Below are 17211 nucleotides of genomic sequence, written 5' to 3'. Positions count from 1 at the left end.
TTTTATATACTCTTTACGTTTTCATTATTTGTTGTTGTGATTTATATTTGCTCGTCCACCGGATCACTCTCAAAAGATACTAGAAAGATGTGACATTTTTGGACAAAAAGTAACCTGTCGTATATACATATGTTTTATAAAGCAAGGGACCTGTCAGTATGAAATGTTGCTTAAAAATTGAGGGGAGGGGCCATTGTGTATACAATGAAAAATTTGAAAGCAGAGGTCACTTGGTATACAATTTTGAAAACATGGAGCAAATTCTGATTATTGCTATTGGTTCTAAATTTAGGATACAAATTTGCTGAAATAAGAGAATTGGGAAGATTCCCAGCAAACACAAAAATGTTTTTAAAATGTTTTAAATAAGTTATATTTTGGGTTTTGGTTTAGGTAAAAACGTTTTAATAACATTAAAATGTCGGGTTATATAAAGGTCATGAAATCGTTTTAAAACGTTTTGTATGAAAACACATTACAACAATATTTTTAAAATGGTTTCGAAATGTCATTACCCATAGACACAAGAAATGAATATGAGACGCACCACTTAATTTGCCACACATATCATCATCAAACCGAATCAAGAATTTATTTTCGCTTAATATTTCTACATAAACAGACAACGATAAGCAATTACATAAGTATATAAAGGTTCCAGCAAGCCACATACATGTAAACAAACATACAAACATAACAAATTGCCACGGAGCTGTGTGATGCTACGCAGATCTACCTAGGGAAATCCTTTAGTATTCTAAGGCAAACATATAAATCCTAGGTTGCATTGTATAAGGAAGGTTGCTCAGCAGATAAAATATAAATATCGGTATAATATAATTTATATAACCGACTGCCACGGACCTGTGTGATGTTACGCAGTTCTACCTAGGGAAATCCTTTGGCATTCTAAGGCAAACATAATTCTTTTAAATGAGTTATCTAAAAGTAATAATTATGCGTAAGCTAGTTGTGAATTACACTAAATATTTGTAAGAGAACAGCTTCTTACAAAAACAAAGCAAAGAAAGTTGCAAGAGCAAAAGCTAGGGTGAATTACTCTAAAAATTTGTAAGGGAGCAGCTGCTTACAAATAAAATCAAAAGCTAGGGTGAATTACAATATATATAAGTTTAGCAAAAGCTGACAAATATGAAACAATGGCTGCCGAACCTTCAGAAATACATCGAATTAAGAAAATATGCAGAAAAGCAGAGGGAATTACTCCCATTCACTATCATTGACGCTATATAGGCTAAAATACCAACCTACTCATAAACCATGCCATATTTAGCAACTAACGGCTAATGCTTTTGAAATAATAAGGAAAATTGTAACTTGCAATGACTGGATCTCAAAAGAGATTCCTGGCCATCTTTGAATTAACGGCAACATATTCGCAATTGTGGCTGCTCAACCACTGACTTAATAGATTTGTAAGCGACTGAACAACAAACATACTGCTTATGTTGAAATGCACAGAAAGGAACCAGCAGAAAGGTTGGCCCTCTTTTGAAACACTAAAACTCAATTTAAGGTATGATGTGCTAATCAACTTTTCTTTTTCCAGCACATAAAATAATAGCCTCGGTTCGAGATATATATTTTTTTTGTCTTTCATTTGTCTTTTTTTGCTTCGATTTATTTTTATTCTGATCTCTCTAAGTGTTGTCCTGTCCACCTACCTCTGATCTCCAGAGGTCCTGCTTGCCATGATTTAAACAGGCAGGGATGTGACTATGTATAATAGAGAAAATTGCTGATCCCAATTTTCATCACTTAAATTGCTCTCAACTACAAGAAGTTCTCAATCTATAATTGGCTCCGTTAGTGATCTTTCTGGTGGCCTCAAACAACAAGAAAGAATTAGAAGGAGCCTATAATACACTGAGAACTTTACAGTGTTGTGAGTAAGACATAAAACTGATTGGAATCAGCAATTTTCTCTGGTTAATTTCTCAGAACCATGACAACAAAGAGAGGTAGTAATCTGATATTATCATGTACAGATCAGAGGTGGGTGGACAGGATATGAAGTTACAAGAATAAAAAATAAATCGAGAAGCAAAAAAAAAAAAGGGGGGGAAACACCATCCCAGAGCCCAGAAGCCTCGAACCGAGGCTAATAAAATAATTACATGTACTACTCATAGAAGTACATGTAACTAATCAAAGAACAGTTGCTGATTATTTTTAAAACCAATATTACGGTAATCAATATTATCAACCACTTCGATAATGAAGTAAATATTTTCAGCTTAACATATGTAGGCCTACTAAAAATATACTGTACTGTTTACCAAATCTCACAGACATTTACATGTACATGGCCACCATTCCCAATTTAAACACATCCAAATTCCAATATCCACAAAATAATAATAATACATGTACTTCTCATGGGAGATGCACATGTATACAGTCTATGAAAGGTTGTAGACTAATATTATATTAGAATTTCAGAATCTTTAAATGATTTTCAGCTTAATTGTACCATATGTACACGATTTGTAGTTGTACTAAAAACTCAATCACCTACATGACTACAATTCCTCCCCATTGATCAACTTTCATCATGGCAGATTGATGATTAACTTAGCGGAATAATAATATAATTTAAATTGTACATTTTTCGCTTAATATTCTAAGCTGTCTATATTACATGCATGAACAGTACCAATTATTTTGATTTTTTAGCTTAGGTTTATACCTTTACAAATGTATTTCAAATCACCTTCCCCCAGAGCAATACTCCACCACTTCAAAGCTTTCCTCAACCTTAAACTTTTCTTATTTAGGGAGTGGTGGGTGGGAAAATAAATTTCTCGATCCGAATTTGATGAAAGCTGAATGTGATATGAAACGAAAGCAAACCTGCATCAACAATAGGTCTACTCCCATTGGCTGATGACTGGCATGGCAATGCCATAACAGGCCTTACGATTGGACGTGGTATGATGCGCTCGTAAACCATAACAACAATAACCTCATGGGTCAAAACACAAGGACTTTACTTAAACAGTCATTACGGAAGCAGGGGCGGATCCAGGAATTTTCAATAGAGGGGGCGCCGAGCCACCACCGGCGGCTCGGCGCCCACACAAAGTCAGGCGCCGCTCTGCAAAAATACACAGAATCAGGCGCCGATCTGCAAAAAATAGAGGGGGCGCACGCCAGGTGCGCCCCCTCTAAATCCGCCCCTGGGAAGCAACCATTTCTCTGCATGGGTAAACTGGTTTCTTCCAGACAAGCTTTCAGAAACGTTATTGTTAACTATTTTTGCAAACATTTTTGGCCAAATATTTAGTCAACACCTAAATAACATTATGTTAAAATATTTGCACCCAGCAAACACAGAAATGTTCTGAAAATGTTTTTTACAAAACGTTTCAATAACATTTAAATGTCGGGTCGTGAAAACATTTTTAAAACGTTATTGTAAATATTTTGGGAAAACATAAATTGCAAAATATTTTTTCAACCCCAAAATAACATTCTGTTTAGAATGATTTGTACCAAGTTTTCAAAAATGTTTTTGGAATGTTATTAAAACGGTTTTATACCCTTTTTATAACCCAACATTTAAATGTTTTCTGTAAAACATTTGTGTTTGCTGTTCAGTAAATTACAAATGTTATTTAATGTTATGAAAACATTTTATACCATTATGTACCCTTTATATAACCCAACATTTAAAGGAGGATTTTGTGATCCTAGCATCCTCTTTTTATGACATTTTTCAGTAGATATCCACAAAAAAGCTTATTTCCAAAATTTCAGTTGATTCCGATTTTGCGTTTGCGAGTTATGCATGATTATGTGTATTACACTGCTCCATAGACAATGTGTTGTAATTTCGTTCTGGTGCTAAACGAATTAATCTGCAAGAAATATTTGGTACATAAACATTTTGTAGCCAGAGGTATCCAGTGGTGTAAAAATCTCAACTTTTTTTGGGAAAAGTGGGGGGATGAGGCTGTGGATCACGAAATGCCCCTTTAAACGTTTTCTGACAACCTTTTATTACCTTTTGCGAATGATGTCGAAAATGTTTTGTGTTTGCTGGGTTACACATTGTTTTATTGCATTTTCATGATAAATTCTAGAAAAATGGTGTTTATTGAGCAGCAGAGCGTACAAAAAGGGTAATCGGTATGAATTCTTAAAAAAGGGGTCATTGGGTATCTTAATACTAATTATGGCGTGTCCGTCCTCTGTCCATGGCTGCGCTTATCGGCGTCTGCGTGGCTTCGCTAACGCGTGCTTTCATGGTGCGTAACTCTTGAAAGCCTTGCGATGCGTGTCGCGTGTCTTGGCGCTGTGCGCTATCGCGTAGTGCTGCGGAGTACCGACGGCGCAATGCGAGCATAGGAAAGCATTACAGTGACTAACAGGTGCATCTCATCGGACCAATAGGCCTATTTTAAAGACATGATTAACATACCCGTTTGCGTTCACATTTCTCCCGATTGAATTGACGGCCTACATCCAGACACTACTAAAATTTCGGGGTATTTTTGGGTCCTCCGATGTGGTTGCAGGACAGGGTTTGGAAGAGGCGAACGATGGGTTTTCAGATTAAATAGGTTCCGAAGTAAGCGTCACAGCTACAAAACAGAGTCGATAGTTGTGTCTTAATCATTGAAAGACATAAGGTATAGTAGTTTGAAAGGTCAGGACAAGTATTATAGGTAACGGGCGTTGGGTAATTAGAGATAGGCCTATCACGAGAACCGCCCAACCCGAGAACCGCGAAATCTAGTATTAGATAAAAACGGGGCCTATTAACAGGCATATACCCCTCACTTCTATAAAGTTAAGTGCTCTCCATCCTCCTCCCCCCACTCAACCTCCTGGCCTAAGTGATTCACAAAATAATATTAATAAACTCATAACTTCTAAATTACTTAAAGGGCATAATAATAATTCAAGGAAATCCCGCCTATTTTTCAGACGCACCACTGCAACGGCAGTGTATTTCGACAATTCACGCGTCACTGCAACGGCAGTGTAATTTTCGAATTTCGATTTTTACATGTATAATCTATATCACCATTTCACAAACACAACTAATCTATTACTATCACTGTACAGACAACTACTACTGCCCTGGAACCTAGGGGAAGGGGGTACAGATACCAGAACCGGGGGTGATCCCCTACTCTTTCCGAATAGCTCTGACACTTTTACGTGCACAGGGATGATCGAGAGCCCTCCTGTACACGGGACCAACGGCTTTACGTGACTTCCGAACCACGGACGAAGCACATACACTACCTATATCTGCACGTGATAAGCAGTGTATGGGGGCGAGAAGAAATTCTTCAATTAAATTCTGAGATTAAATTTCTGAACTGAATTGAAGGATTCCTGACCATATAGGAACTTTTTGGAGGGAAGAGAATTTTCACCTAAGGCAAGCCCAAGGCTCGAACCCTCGTCGATCGTATCTCCCGGCCGGCAGCGCAATGCCTTAACCACTCGGCCATCTCGCCCTAACATATATATTGCTCGGACAACATCATATCATTGGCAAGCTAATATTATGAGGACAATGAAAGTGACTCCTTTTTTGAGAAAATAAGATGTTTAAAATTGATATTCCGCAAAAACCAACTGTAAGTGGTGAGTTCCTTCGAACGAGACAGATTTGACCTAGAAAAAAGTTTGACGTCATATGAAATGAAATGAAATGTGCCCGCTTTGACAGAATGGACTGTAAACACTATCAATGCACAGAATGTATACCGTACTGTTGTTGTTCTCAAAAAAGTATTACAAATTTAATGGTTTTTAAACATATGGATAAAATCAGCTGCTTCTTTATTATAATAAATTATGATATTACAATTCATATGTATATCAACATCATGAGCAGGGCTACGAAATCACCGGTATCGTGGTAACGGCGTTCCCAGAAAAAAATTCAGAGTCGCAGAAAAAAATCAAGAAGGGAAAAATAATTTAAAACATCATAATCTTTAATATCATTTTTCTGAAGCTCTGAAAATATTCTGTGAACACTACTATACCACTCGTGAAATATTTTCTGCGAACTTGGACGATAACTGATAAATAAGTTTTTCAACATGCGGTAGTAGAGCCTAACCGGGATTCGTTCCCCAGAAAAGCAGGGTTTTCATTGATTTGTCAAGGGAAATAATTTCTTTTGTTGCATATTGTTTGGAAAAACTTCAAGTGTTCATATCTTTGGAAATAAATTAATGTTCAATTTCAATGGGGTTTTCTGCAAAATGTAGGCCTATAGCTTTACAAATGATCCATACAATCATCCCCCAAACGAGTTATGTGAGCAAAGGAATTCCTCGATCTGAGAGTTGCTTTGAGAGCACTCAAATCGATGAAATGTCCAGTTTGAGAGTCTCTCAAATCCAGGAAAACCCTCATTTGAGAGTACTCACAGATCGAAGAATTGTCCAATATGAGAGTCTCTCAAATCCATAAAATAGCTCGTTTGAGAGTTACTCTCAAATCGAGGAATTCTGCCAAATGTTAACTAGTAACAAACGCACGGCGCATGCGCGAGCCGGGAAATTCAGTTTTGGTTTTGAAACGTAAACAAAGCTGAATATCAAAACGACTCCATGCAGAAAATCACTTCTTTTTATAAAACTAAGCAAAATTACAACAATTACTTTAGGGAATATAAACACCAAAGTCATATCTAGCACATATGTCAAAAAGAAGTTGAAAATTCATCAGATAAGCGAGAAAGGGTCGAATTTTCGGTCAAAAAAAATTTCGAAAAAAAATCATATTTTTTTGGCCTTAAAACTTGGCCATAAAAAATTCCCGTACACCACCAATTTCATGATTTTTGTCCTCAAAATTAACTGAGTAATCCTCATAGTGTTTTCAAGTCAATTCCCCGGGAGACGGAGAAACGGACATATAGAAAAAAAGATATTTAATTTTATTTAATTTAATCCACAAATTGACACCTGAGTCGGGGCGTTGCAAACGTGTCGTACATGTGTAGGGACCGATTCTACAGCAAGCTTGAACTTCCCGGCTCGCGCATGTGCCCTGCGTTTGTTACTAGTTACAAATGAGAGTGATAGCGCCCTCACCATATCTGGCGACAATTCATACGAGCTGCATTTATGAAAACAACGAGACGATTTCCGTATTTTTAAAGTTCAAATTTAAAAAATATCATATCAATTTATAATTACTCCTCAAGCCGAAGTTACCTGGTAAAATTAAATTGTATCATGATCACGGACGGTGTAGTACTATTGTCAAAAGGGAAGAAAAAGAATGCGGTTTCTTTATCGCAAGTTCCGTGTTTCAACAACCAAAGCCAAGGAGGCGTTAGCATGTAACTTGTACATATGTACATGTTGTAAGCTTACTGAATGACTGACTCACTCTGCAAGCTCTGCAATGCCAATGGCCAATGCTCTGCCGATGAGAACCCAACGACGACGTAAGTTCCAATATTTTTATGATCTAATTGAGTACTAATTCATAAATAATTATGCAAAGTGAACCCAAACAGTAAAAATGTTATCCCATATCGGGCATGCCATAGGTTGGTTGGTTGGTTGGTAGGATTTTCCGCCTTTAATACAGGCGCACCACAGTATACAGCTGTGTCTGTTTCAAAATGCAAATGTCCATTTAACATGAAGACACGTAGAAGTGCACAGAAAAACGTCCCGCCACCATCAGCATTGATCAGTCTTCTATCACAATAATAACTTGTCCATTCAAACACGTATCCACAAAGACAACAATTGTCAAAAGTTCATTTTCCCGTCACCGCGAAAAATATACAAAAGTGCTCAATAGTGCTCAAAAAATGCCACACAAAAATAAAGCATGCAAATATATATAAACATGCTGGGAAAAAAATTAATCGAACAATTAAATATCAACTTTTAATATCTTTCTTTAATTTTTACAATAACACTTCATTTCGTGATCCTGAATGCTAGCCTAGCATCTTCTAAGTTATGATATTTTTCAGTAGATATCCACGAAAAAAGCTTGTTCCCAAAAGTTTTGTTGATTCCGATTTTGCGTTTGCGAGTTAAACATGATTATGTGTATACACTGCTCATGGCATAGGCCACTGTTGTAATTTCGTTCTGGTATACCAGAACGAAATTCAAATTTGGCGATATTTTTGCTATAGCCAAAATAACAATTTCTCGATCATGAGAGGATGTACCTTCTGTGTCAGCGTACTTTTCATAGAATAACACGATCGCGCGACCTGCATGACCGAATCTTGACCTTGCCTAGCAACGATCGTGTGATTGGTCAATTCTCAAAAGCTGTGTTTGCGCCGTAAAGCGCCAGTATTTGCGTGAAATACGCTCGGCGCAAATAACTGTGCGCGTACTGTTGGCTCTCATGATCGAGAATTTAATATTTTGGCTATAAGCGAATTAATCTGCAAGAAATATTCGGTACATAAACATTATGTAGCCAGAGGTATCCAGTGGTATAAAAATCTCAACTTTTTTTTTTTGAAGTGGGGATGAGGCTGTACAATGTACGTGGATCACAAAATGAGGCTGTGTGATCCCCCAGCACAGCATCATCCCCCAACTTTTCTCAAAAAAAGTTGAGATTTATATATGGAAACCTCTGGTTACATTTATGTTTATTATGTACAAAATATTTCTTGCAGATTAATTCGTTTAGCAAAGATATCTTGAAATTTGAATTTCGTTCTGGTATTCCAGAACAAAATTACAACACATTGTCTATGGAGCAGTATATACACATAATCATGCATAATCGGAATCTACTGAAATTTTGGGAATAAGCTTTTTTCATGGATATCTACTGGAAAATGTCGTAAAAAGAGGATGCTAGGATCACGAAATCGGAAATACTCCTTTAATGCTTAGGCCCTTCACAATTGATTCTGAGTTTACTGTTCATGATTTTAAAAATAGGACAAGGTGACTTTTAATTATTAATTATCTATTATTTTCTTTATTTAGTAGGCCTATCACAACTAATTATCAACCCGCTTTTGACGGAGTCGGCATTTAATTATTTTATTAATATGCTTACTTTTACACATAGTAGGCCTATATTAAGTGCAGTTATGCTGTTTGTTTATTCATCATTATTGTTGATATATGATTCATGTTAGAAAGTAGCAAGTAAAAGTCATTAAAAGTTATTTTTTAAAGGAGAAAATCCAAAATTAAAATAATATAATTAAATATAAATTTAGCAATTTTGTTGTGTCCGAGGGCGCAAGATGGAACAGCTAAACCCTGGCAAAAACAACCAATGAGATGAAGCGATCTATGATCGTGAGTGACGCATGCCGACCAAGAAATTAAATAATTATTGTAATTTGTAAAACTCGCCCCAAAGCTCGTTACTTTTGCAGACAGCTAAAAACAAGAAAAGTGTGTCGTGTCTGTAATAATTTGTCATTTACATTGAAGTACGGTATCAGTATCACACTACATTGTACACAAAGAACCCTGACAAAGAAAATGTGTGAGCTTTACTTCCTTTTTACAGGCTCCCGGTTTTATAGTCATGATCAGTGCAAGCTTAAATCTTCAATATAAATAAAATGATATTTCTGTGTACAAAAAAATGTAATTATTCAAATGACTTTCTTCTGAAATTTGCCATTCTGAACTTGCTCGAGAAGTCTAGTCACAAATTTGCTCACCAATTAGGTTCACATTTGAGGCTAGAGAGTAGAGATCATTGCATTCAAAATCGAGTCGGATTCACTGAAGCATGACACCACTCACACCGCAGCCGATCGCGACACAACTAGTGTGGGTGTTTGTTTTTATCATACCACTAAGGTAAACATCAAAGAACACCGCTAACCTAATATATTTTCGTATCTTGTCAGTGAGTGCGTATTTTACGCTTTATATCTAGTCAGTGAGAGCGTATTTACATAAGGCCGATACGCGTGTAATGGCGAGGTAATCGTATAAAGGCGAATCAGCGTAAAACCGGACGCGTAAAATGCACGCAACCTGTAATACGCGGAACAGTCATCTATTTTTTGTAATATTTTTCCTATTTAGCAGGAATTAAAATGTTTAAAAACGTAATTATTTCAATATTTAGAATGACTTAGTGGTATGATAAATTAGTTATTAGGTTCATCGTCGGTTTGAGTACGGAAATTATCGTGCGCTCAGTGTCATACTGGGTTCAGCCTTCGCTTCACCCAGTATGACACATCGCGCACGATAATTTCCGTACTATACCTCCGCTTCACCTAATAACTAATAATATTATTATTTATTGTTCAGTGGTGATTTTACACAGCAGTTTGCTTGGCAAGAAAATACAGTACTAATTTATTCTTGTTATGTTGTCTTTTGCAGACTTGACGGTTATATGATGCATCTACTGTGTACAGCAGTCAAAACACTACTATGAAGGGCCTACTTATACATGTGTTGTCGCAGACTGTGATTCTTCTACTGGACACCTTCTCAGCACCTAGATGTTATTGTGAAGAAGCTTCTCTTCAAGAGTCCAACATGAGGCAACCAAGGAGCTATATTTACATGTTTGTGTGGCCATGGTAAATACATATTATCGGTACCAGTATTTCGGTGGGTTTTTTTCAGTTTCTTTATTATCCTGCCTGAATGACATTGTCAGATGTAAATCACCTTCCCATATTATGTTGTATACAAGTCATTCCGACAGGATAATAAAAGAAGTGGAAATACAAGTGTAATTTTTCACATATTCAAAAAGGTTTGAAAATCACAGACAACCGATTATGTAGCAGGAAACACTTGTATTTTTAACAATGTTATGTTGCCCCAATAAATTTCAAGACAAATCACAAATGCGATATACCTCAAAAATACAGTTATACTGTATAATGTAGGCATCAAACTTACATGCATATATATTATATTATCAGAACAGACATCAAATTTATAATCTAAAATATTCTGAACTGATAATGTAATAAACACTTAAATGTGTATAATACATGTTAATGATTTCTAAAATACATTTTGTCATATTCAGTTTTTTAGTGGCTTTTTAGTTTGACCTTTTCATTGTTTCTCAGCTGATCTATTTCTGTATTAATTTTGCTGAAAATATAAAATTGTAATTTTGTATGTCTGGTCATTTTAAAATCAATGTTGTGAACTTCAAAAACTAAACATTTAAATTGTTTAAATCTGATCTTACTATAATGCTTCCCGACTTTTGTTTCCATTCCAAAAAGTTTTATATACTTTGGACTTAAACTTGGGAAATAATGAAGCTGGAAAAGGGGCATGTTCTCTTCCATTACTCTGCCCTTAAAGTCATATTTTCGTAATTGTACAATATTTTGAAAAAAACCTTTTACACTGTCAATAAGTAATACAGAACTAAACATGATGTTATTTAATTTTTCAATTAATCCACAAATATTTGGATTTAATTCACTACCGGTAATGTGTGTAAATTCCAAATTCGCAAGACATTTTAAGGAGACCCTGCACAAACGCTAAAGGGTTACCTTCCAGTGCAAGTGTGAATGTACAAACGAATGAACAAACTGAAGGACACAAGTACCGGTACTGCTTGAGCTGAAAATACCAGAAAACAAGTCACATTTATGATGAATTAATTATTATGCCAAACAAATGAGGTAAAACAAAGAAAATTGCTATTTCATTCCATAAGTGCCAACAATGTGTGTATTATAGCTCACCAACCTTATACAAAACCATGCCTAACTCAATTTAGCAACAAAATTGAGCATTTGCACCAATGTCTTGAATTGGCTGATGATTGTATTCATATAGTTATTAAATTTAAGAAGACTATAAGGTAAAGGTAAACATTCTAAATTTCTTTTTTTTTTGATTGACAGATGATATGTGCCATACAAGCTATGGAGAAGTGTTCCGCATTATATTGGATCGGAAAGGAGACAAGACAAAGTCTATTATCATCATCAAAGAGGTTAGTACACCTGGTATCACATACCATATTCCCTTGTTTCAAGTGAACTTCTGTGAATTGTGTGCATTTTTTGTACTGCTGACTGAAACAAAAAAAATCTCAAACAGTGCATGTACAGTTAAATGCAATTTTGTGTGATACACAAAAAATACACTGTAAAATATGCATGATAAATGCGCATGTATGCGTCGCATCATACAAGTTGAATCCACGCAGAGCACCACAAACTTCCGACAATCATGCAAGATGCTAACTGCTGCTTGTCCGAGAATTTTTGTATAACAATATATAATATATTTAGTATAAAATGGGCAAAATCCCTAAAATTAATACCATATTGTGGTTTTTTTAGCTAGTTATTTGCTATGCAATATTTCTTCACTAAAGTGTTACTATAAAATTCTCCAATAAAGTGTTACTATTTTAATGTGACCCTGGGCCTCATGGAAGAACATATGATACCTTAAAACATCCACTGAATGAGTAATCCAGGCAAAAGAAGAAAGAAAACAAACAAAACAAAAACTATCTAGATGCACATGTCAAATCAGAAAGTGACTTGGAGCTTTTTGATAACTTAGACATGGACCAAACTGTGAATCAGGTGTCCTTTGCTCTCCTCTCTTCTCTCCCTTCCCTTTTCTTTGCCCACTCTATCCTCCCACTGTACAAGTTAATATCTTTTGCTCTGAAGTCTTTTAAGACTTAAAAGTTAATCAATTAATATTTAAAATATAATGTTGCAAGATAATAAAAACGAGATTTATTTAATTCAGGCCTCGAAATAAGAAGAAAAATCCAAGGGTCCTCCGGACCCTTGCCTTTGAAATTTCAAGGGGCCTCACCAATTTTCAAGGGTCCGACCCCGGACCCTTGCCTTTGAAATTTCAAGAGAGAGAATTAGCTACGGCGATCACAGTATGTATATTGTAGAAAATTGAAAACCCGGGTTGAAAACTTGAAGGGAAAGAAAAATGAAGTGTACCCCAGGGAGCGGGATGTATCACGTGAACCAGATTTTCCTGTGGAACAAAAAAACTAGGATTTTCTGCTCTTTGCTTGGTTCGATTTTTTACGGGTCACGCTGACCCGCATCCGTAGAAAATTTGGGTCCGCGCCTACTTTCATGGGTATTTGACGCGCAAGGACGCGCTTTATTTCGAAAGCGCTGATTTAATTCCTATAACCTGGTTTTAAATATTTAGGCTACACATGAATTATAATGATTCCTTTTGTGTTTTTATGACAGGATGTGTCAAATATCAACGCTGCATTGAAGAGTGGTGAGCTGCCTCATCTTGTAATATTCAACTAAACCAACTACATTGTAGGAGATAGTGTGAACATACAGTGTATGGATAGCTCTGCAGGTGCCTTTCTCCAACTGATTGCCTTGTAAATGTATTTGTGTATATTCTCAGTTATCCAGGTATAAAAAATATCAAATAATTTAAATCTAGTCAACTGGAAATCTAGACAAAAAATAGTAAGTCCAGTTGACTATATTTAAATTGTCAACTTGATATCTTGTTTTATGTGTTTCAATTTGAGTACCTGTAACCTGTTGTGTACTGCTGGGGACAGGGGAGCGATAACCCTCTGAAAAAAATCAATATTGAACTTGAATAGCCTTGTGTGCATTTTTGCCTGAAATATGTGTAGTGTAAAATATACAAATTTTGCATGCTTTGTGTCACCTGACTAAGAAAACGTCACTGAAAATTACCTATAATTTAGGGTTATTATATTGAGAAACCAAAACTTTGCATGATGATAAATTCCTCAACAAAAAAACAAAAAAATGGGTTCTCATTATTTATAGTCCTAAATCAAGATACAATTTTCTACTTTTATTAGTCAATTGCACACAAAGCATGTGGTATTTAACAGTATTGCAGGCAAAAATTGCACTGGGCTATGGAAGAACAAATTGAACATCATGAACAATGTCATACTTTTTTAATCGGGTGATTGTGTCCCTGCATGTACCCGACTGTCTAACATTCATCCCACCAATGGTTGATTTAAGTGACAATTACCAATAATTACAGAACAGTTTCGAAATGGATTCAAAATTTCATGTCAGACATTTAGGCTGTGTTAACCTTAAGGGATCTGAAATGAGCGTTTATTATGCTTTTCGACAGTATTTTTTGTGGGACATGAGAGCACCTCGACCTCCATCGAATTGCATTCTGAATACGAAGCATGTCTTTCTGATATCAAATAATTTTCATTTTTGAAAATCACAATATAATACAAATTTTATGACAAATTATAAAAATTTGATATTTTTCAATTTTTGATATATAACAGTCCTCAAGTAAATTATTTAAATCTAATGATATATTCTTAAAGTGTATGTAGCAGGGAGGAAAAGCCGACGGTCAATTGAAAATTTTGACCTTTCATATTGAAGATATGGATTTTTTCCCAAAAAGACCTAATTTTTTTGGTGTTTTGGGAAAAAAATCCATATCTACAATACTGAAAGGTCAAAATTTTCAATTGATCGTCGGCTTTTCATCCCACCTACATACACACTTTAAGAATAAATCATCAGATTTATAAAGTTTACTTCAAGTACTGTTAAATATCAAAAATATCAATTTTAATGATTTGCCATAAAATGTGTATTAAATTGCTAATTTCAAAAAATCAAAATTATTTGATATCAGAATGACATTCTTCGTATTCAGAATGCAATTCGATATGTCTGATGTGCTCTGATGTCCCAAAATAAATAATGTCCAAACGTTCATACCCCAGCCCTTAAGATATACTGGGGTTTTTTTTGTAACTTAACTGTTCATGCAAGATATATTTTTAGAAGTTTCTAGATTTCAAAAAGTGTACCAAAAACAAATTTTGAGTTTCCAGTGTTTTTGAAAACTATGTAATTGAGCCTATACCGGTATATAAACTATAAAAAGTCTGATGTTTTTATGGTCTCAAAATCAATGTTTTAAGGCGAATAATTGGAACCCAACAAAGGAAATCTGTTGGGATGTGAATTTTGGTCCAGAAAGGTATTCCATGTCAGTGCATTTTGCTGTTGTGTCAGTTGAACAACTGCTTGGTTACTGACATGTGTTTAGAGTAGAGTATTGAAGTAATCCTGTGTGCAATTTTTGTTTATTTTTATGGAGAGGATTTTAAGATATGACCATGTGAAAAATTATAAGTTTCTTTTTGAGGCCAGTTTACATTATAACATACCTTCAAAATGATATATGTTGCAATGACAACGGTACAGGTCTTCTAAGATATGATAAACTCATTTTGGTAAAATGGAGTTGAGTCCTTCTTCCACTCAGGTATTCAATTAAACACAGGTCAATTTAATGTAGTGAGGTCCAGATTTGAAAATTGCACTTGTAAAAACAACAATGCAAAAACACTCTGGGATATCTTTACAGAGATTTCCATCCATTATAATATTATTGAATACAAATCAATAGAATTTACTGCAACTTTCAAATCTTGGGTTACATTGATTTAAATGTATGCCATGACGTCAATATTTAGATAATTGCTACAAATGAGGTGTTAAAATGTGCAGAAATAAACACATTTTACAGATTTGTAATACAATTGCCCATTTTTGAGTAATGGCTGTTATTTAAGGGGAGGGGGTAGTTACTTTTGTGAGATATTTATATATTTACTATAGCTTGCATGAATAATTAAGAAGTTTTGGCAACTCACAATTACAGTATTTCTGAGTAGTAGACTTGCCAAAACATTATAAAAACTGTTTAGCAATTAAACACATTCATTTATCACTGTAACATGTTTAGAAGGTAAACAATGTGTAAATTGCTAAACATTTGTGTTTATATCATCCATCAATTTTATGTATTTGTATTAAAATGTTTAATAAGTCATATAGAAAGAAAAAATGTGTTTAAATAAGTCAAACATTTTTTTCAATGAACGTTGATACTGAAATAGCTAAATATTTAAAGTGTTTAGAGTGTATACACCAATGTGTGTACTTTGTACATGTGTTTAATTTCAACTGTATTTTCAACATTGTGTTTAGTATTGGTAAAGTAAATACCTTGCTGTGTTTAAAAATTGTTACAGCCTGATAAACACTTACATGTACATGTGTTTAATTAATAAATGCAATGTGTGTTTACTTTAATAAACAAAGTGTTGATAACTTAAACAGAATGTTTGGTTTAGTGTCTATTTGTGTCTGAGTGCAGTGTTCGTGATATTAAACATGTTTAATACTGCAACACTAAATGTGTTTATCCATTACGCAGAGTTTGTAGGTTGTAAACACACCATGGACGAAATAAACACATTTGTGTTTTAAAAGTGTTACACCTTCATATCTGGGGTGATTAAATAAGTGCTTAAAACCTAAACGTTTGGATTTACATTGTCGGTGTTTGCTAGAAGTATATGATGTGCATGTATAAAAGGCTAAAAGCTATAGTTTAAAATTAAATCAATGCCCCTATATTATCGCACTCTTGTCATCACTTTGTAAACATGTTTAAATGTGAAACATGTTTGAGTATGAGGGTTAATGTTTATAGACCTTCGAAATGAATGAAGAAAGACACAAACATGGTTTTCCTATTCATTCTGCCTTCAAACAGATAATTAGCCCGATTTTATATGAAAAGAAAGGAAGAAAAAACAAATGAAGGAAAGAAAATCAGTTCAAAACTGTTTAATATATCGGCCTATTATACAAAAACATCCAAAAAGCAGGCAAAATAGACAATTTGACGGAATGGTTTGTGGAATTAAATTGAAAGAAAGTCACTGAAAGAGAGAAAACAAAATAAGAAAGAAATATATTTTATTTTTAATTTTGATGCAGAAAGTTATCCCTTTACAAAGATGTTTAATAATTATCTATGAAATGGCTACAGCCTGACTAAGCACACGGCAAAAACCGACCCACTTTCTATGCTTCCAAATCTGGGTATTTGATATACCTAGATATGGAATAGGAAAAATAACGAGTTATTTATATGAACCTTAAAATTAAACCAGTTTGTGGAAAAAAATGCCTGAAATATAGTCTGTCCACATAGAAGTACAAAGTAAATAGACCTCGGAAACTGGAGGTATGAGAATAGATATTTCAGTGCAATGCTTCTTGGCGCGCCAACTGCTGCGCGATTTGTGCACCACGCTCTTTATGCGTCGCGTCGCGCTCGCGTGTGACGCAAAGCATCGACCCCCGATGCCACAGATTTGGTTTGAACTTTTGTGGACAGACTTTTTTTGTAA

At 35.0% G+C, this 17211-nt stretch overlaps 1 long non-coding RNA gene across 1 annotated transcript; it reads left to right on the top strand.

Moving 5' to 3' along the window:
• The first annotated feature begins 7363 nt into the window (after positions 1-7363).
• Positions 7364-14057, top strand: LOC140171446 (uncharacterized). The gene is made up of 4 exons (XR_011861599.1): positions 7364-7450; positions 10356-10558; positions 11861-11952; positions 13202-14057. It is a non-coding gene; the product is annotated as an uncharacterized lncRNA (long non-coding RNA).
• Positions 14058-17211: the final 3154 nt, after the last annotated feature.

The sequence above is a fragment of the Amphiura filiformis genome, chromosome 15 (assembly GCF_039555335.1).
Source record: "Amphiura filiformis chromosome 15, Afil_fr2py, whole genome shotgun sequence".
In the NCBI taxonomy this organism is placed as follows: domain Eukaryota; kingdom Metazoa; phylum Echinodermata; class Ophiuroidea; order Amphilepidida; family Amphiuridae; genus Amphiura; species Amphiura filiformis.
The sequence above is the reverse complement of the archived record's forward strand: the minus strand, read 5'-3'. Positions and strand labels throughout refer to the sequence as shown.